We start from the raw sequence: 5,309 nt of genomic DNA, 5'->3' as shown, positions 1-5,309 counted from the left end.
ACATAGACTAAACATCGGTCATACAGCTCGCGCATCGAAAAAGGCTGCTATTGTGTATGAATCGCATCCACAAGCACAAGGTAACAAACTACCCGCTTTTCTAGCTGGGCGGCATATCCCCACTCAGCAAGGCACGCTACATCTCCTGAGACCTCCCGTCCCTAAATCCGCATCCACGGCGGGCAAGTCCGATGGTGCGAATTTGGGAAACACATTCTAAATGGATCCGCACATATACGGTACCACGGCCCACGGAACTGGAAACCAGTTGCACCTTGAAGGTATGTGCCCAACGGATCTTATGAGGTTCGAGCTGGGGAGCGGAAAGAGGCGAATGGTTCTCAGAAGATGGGAGAGATGTGACACCCCTAGATCTGGCATGGATGGCAGCTGAATGCATAGTATTATATAGTAGTATCATGCATATGATACTACTACATGTTACTATCTCCACAATGCATGGTATCATATACTAGTATCATAGTTTCCATATATTAATTGTTTTGTAGAATCTCAATGCAAATATATGTACAAGATTTACTTAACATTAATTTTTCTAGTAGTATGTGCTATGATACAGTATCTACCTATGATATTAGTACCATCTCTCTCATCCTTAATTGCACCGCCACATCAGCATTTTGCATGCATGGAATGCATGATACTACTACCTCCGATTCAAGGAATAAGGCGCCCTCGTTTTACGTGCTTTTTGTTTGACCAAGAATTACTTTAAATATATAAAGATTGTTTGTATGAAATTAGCATCATTAGAAAGTGCTTTTCAATACGAATCCAACGATACTAATTACATATAATATAATCAAGATTGTGTTGCTCAATTTTTATGGTCAAAGTTCGTCTTGGAATACGTGTGCGCCTTATTCCTTGGGACGGAGGTAGTAACTATGATACTTCCATTGTGGGTAGTCTGAGGAGGCACCGAAGCCGGTTTTATACTACTCCGTAATTAATTGCTGGCCATATTGACGTGGCTTAACCCACCAGCACTTGAGGCTTCTTCTTTCTACAAGAACTCTTCAGCCTCTACGAGCATCTCCAGCCGTGTCTTCCAAAGCGATTTTTCAAAGATTTATAAGGCTTTTCGTTCCCAGCCGCACGTTCCAAAGATCCTTTCTATCCGGCGCGACACGATACGATGTCCGGCGTCCCGAGCCCATCTGCGCTCCATAGGAGACGTTCCGGGCATGCCAGACACAGCGAGAAACGAGACGAGGAGTGGCGGGCCCGACGCATCAGTGACACGGAAGTTTAAAACTCCGTCGTCTACCTTTGGTCAAGCGACGTTAATGACGCCCAGCTTTCCCAGGCGACGCAGTGAAGCGTCTCGTCGTGCATGGCCATCCACGTCGACGTTTATTGCGGCCAACACCCAGCCACCGCCTCGCCTGCCCCCGTTGTACTAAAGAGCGCCCTCTCATTCCTCTCGCCACGTTCCCCATTCCAATCTCGCCGCTTTCAATCTCCTTCCTCGGCGCCAATGTCGTCCTCCCGCAAGAACATCCTCGCGGCGAACGGCTTCGGCTGCAGCAACCTCACGGTGGCAGAGACGTGGGTGATGTACCGCGCGCGGTACCCTGTCCCGCCGGACATGCGCCTGCCAAGCAGCGGCGGCTAGAGGATGGCCGTCAACAGGGTCGGCGTCCCGTCGCCGCCGCCAGGAACCGAACGCTGGAGGGATGCAATCAGGACCCAGCGCGCTCGCCTCACCACCGAGAAGCGCGCCGATCCCACCTGGGCCCCCACCGGCAACGACGACTGGTGGGCGGACTTCTTCCAGGAGCGGTACGACGCCGACATGAACAACACCGAAGGCCTCGTCGGCCGGAGGAATATGTGGAACAAGGAGGGGCGCGTCCGTTTCTGGGGCGTTCTCGGGAGCACCCTCCCGTCGTCAACGGCATCCACAGGGCCGCCGCAAGGTTGGAGATGCCAGCTTTCCCGCCACCATCTCCTTCGGCCACGCGCGCTGGCAACCGCTCGAACTCTTCTTCTTTGGGGCCGGCGCGATAGACGCCTTCCTCGCACCGCCCCACGCCGTACAGCGTACCGAAGCGCGATGTGAAGCAAGAGCCGGAGCACGCGACGCCGCCCGCGACTCGGATGCGCGGCGGCAGTAGCGTCAACATCTGCGAACCAGCGCGGCAGCAACATAGGCGCGCCGGCGGCGCCCTCCTCGTTTTGAAGCCGGAGGTGAAGAAGGAGCAGGACGACGAGGAAGCCACGAAGGCGACGCGGATGGCGGAGTACGAGCGGCGGCAACGCCTCATCGCCAGCAACGACGACCCTGAGGACTTCCCAGGGTTGCACACGGCGTTCGTGGCATCGTTGAACGACAAGGACGCCTGGAGGGGCAAGCTCGACATGACGATCGCCATGTTCATCCGCAGCGTTGGGATGCCGCTCGTCGACCTCACCAACGACGGCGAAGCTGGGCCACGGCGCGGTGAAGGACGAGCCCGTCGACGAGCCCGACGAGCGTGGCAAGCAGGACATCATTGTCGACGACATGTAGAACTTCCACCAGTACTACGACCTCTCTGGCCACCGCAAGTACTAATAGATTAGGATTTAGGTTTAAATTTCATAAAATTTCGTTCAAATATATGTAATATATAGCAAGTTTGAATAAATTTAACTGTTTTCGATTAAATTTAGAAAAACTTAAATTCTGTTCGGGGGACGCGACTGGGGAGCGACGTCCTCCAAACGCGGCATATAAAAAACGCATTCCCAAAACGCTAAAATTCGGCACTCTTTGAAGATGCTTTGAGGGACGATGGCTGGAGATGTTTTAAGAACCCACCAGCCCTTCCCCGCCAAGCACCTATTGCCAAATGAGCCTGAAACACCCCAGCAGGCGCCTTGAATTATGATCTGGATGCCCTAAAATATTGTCCAGTTTGGGGACAACGAAACACTTGTCCATACCGATGTGGGTCGCTGTCCAGCAGCACCGAAAACGTTTTCAGTTTATATTTAGATAAGCACTTAAATGTAACCAATGTGATAAATTAATACAAAGTTAGTGTGGATACAAAAGATTTAAATTAACCTTAAACCCAAACTACTCGTGGAAGTCATGGGGGACGATGAGTCGATGATGGACTGATGGTGGTATCCTTTACCGTCGGGCCCATGACGATTGTGTAGCCCGGCCAGTCCTTAGCTGCAGAGTCGGCTGGACTTCCTCCTCTCGAATTTGCCAACGTCGTACCAAAGAGTCCTTCAGCTCCAGTTTGAGGTAGTCGTTTGTTGCGACAAGTGGATGGCCATGTTTGTGCCCTGGCCCTCCTTTGCCTCAGTCTACGGCTTGGGCTCGCGGATGGCTGGCGCAACCCTCGTGGCTAGGGGGCTTGGGCCGCGTACATGTGGCACCGTTTCGGCTGATTGCCCAAAAATCTGCCTTCGATATGTTTAGAGCAACTTCAATAGTATAGTTGGTTGTTGGATATATGTAAGATGCATCTATAATTAACATGTAGCCAACAAGTACAATAGTTGGCTATAAGAATGTACTACTTTTTCAATGGATTGCCCACTTTTCATTCACACACCTTGCCTAGAAGCACATGCTAGAGCATAGTGCATAGTATCATATTGTAGTATCATGCATATGATACTTGTCTATGATACTGCTCAAAAAAAAAAAAAACCTGCCCACCGTAGTCACTGACAGGCAGGACCCGTTGCTAACGGGTGGTCCGTGAAGGGACGGTGTTGGAACAAGTCCAGACACCCCTGCCGGTCCCGAATGTTGGGGATGAACATGAGATGCGCTGCTGAATATTTAAACTTGTTTGCACAACCGATAGAGCGGAGAGATCCCACAATAAGGGCATCTCCAACCGAGCGACCCAAACGGACGCGCTGGGCCGTCCGTTTTGGGCTGTTTGCGTGGCCGCCCGGACACGCGGACTGTCTTTTAATCTTGATTTTTGTATCAGAATGTTTTCTTAGTACCGCATGTAGTTAGGTGCAATCGTTGTATTCAGTTTTAGAGCCAGCCGGGTATACGTGAGATACGTATAAAGCAGGGGAGTATCCAGCCGGAGGCGAGATGCCGAGATGGTGTCGTGCGATGCAACATGAATGGCGAGACGAAGCTGTGGTACAAGAGCTGAAGACAACATGCTGAATAGGAAGTAGCTGGGCGATCTGGTCAAGCTCGTGTTAGCCGTTTGCATGTGCATGTAGTGGCCTGAGTGAATCGGTCATATGCATGTAATTAGCCTGTAGAGTGCATGCGTGGGTTATCTTGCTGGTGGCCTTGTGAAGAGGTCAAGTTAGTTAGTGGATTAGTGCATGGATTAGTGGAGTAGTGGAGTAGTGGGTATGGTAGTGGACTAGTGGCGTGAGTTGCATGGCAACGGTGCCAAACCTTTTGTATATATACTGCATTGAGTTAATGAGAAAGGGAACGGTGGCAGAAACAATGTAGCATATTTTGTCCTAGGGGAAGTGCCTCTCGGCAAAGCAAGTAGTGCTTCTCCTTAAGTGTGTGTGCGTGTGTTCTAGAGAAAGAAGCAGATACATAGTTTGTGAGGGAGAGAGAAGTTGAGTTTCAGAGGTAGAAGAAGAGGGGCTGCGAGATGCAGCCCCAACACGGACAGCGCCCCGCGTCCGCGTGTCCGTTTGGGTCGCACGCGGCGCCCAACGCGGCGATCCAAAGAGACGCCACGTTGTTCGTCTTCGTTGCGCGGCGCTGCGCCATGGCAGGCCTCGACGGGACAGCCATGGTGGGCGGTGGAACGCGCGGGAAAGATCCCGCGCGCACCAAGGTTCCCGCGCGCGAAAACGCCATTGGCGCGCGCTCGCGCCCAAGTTTCCCGCCAGACCGCCGGCTATAAAAGACGGCGGCGGTCTCACACAGACCGCATCACCGTTCTCTCCCCCTCCACCTTCTCCGGCGCCATGCCGCGCACCCTGCAGGCCACATGGGCCAAGCTCTCCCTCGCCACCCGGGCCAGGTTCCCGTGGACGGAGGAGGAGGAGCGCGCGGACTCGCCGTGGGTCGCCGATGATGAGGCGCTCCGCGTCGCTGCCGAGGCGGCGGCAAAGAAGGCCGGTGACGCGGAGATGGGGGAGGCGGCCGCGGAGGGCTGGCACGAGACCGCAGACGGCTGGTACGAGGCCGCGGAGGAGGGGGCGGCCGCCGCGGAGGAGCCCGTCGCCGAGGAGGACCTCGCGCTGGCGAACATCAACGCCGCCATCGAGGAGCGTCTCGCCGACCTCACGCGCGTGACGAAGGAGCACGAGTGACAAGGGATTAACTTGTCAATGCCTAC

This window comes from Lolium rigidum, chromosome 3, assembly GCF_022539505.1.
Source record: "Lolium rigidum isolate FL_2022 chromosome 3, APGP_CSIRO_Lrig_0.1, whole genome shotgun sequence".
Classification (NCBI taxonomy): Eukaryota; Viridiplantae; Streptophyta; class Magnoliopsida; order Poales; family Poaceae; genus Lolium; species Lolium rigidum.
This window is presented reverse-complemented; position numbering follows the sequence as displayed.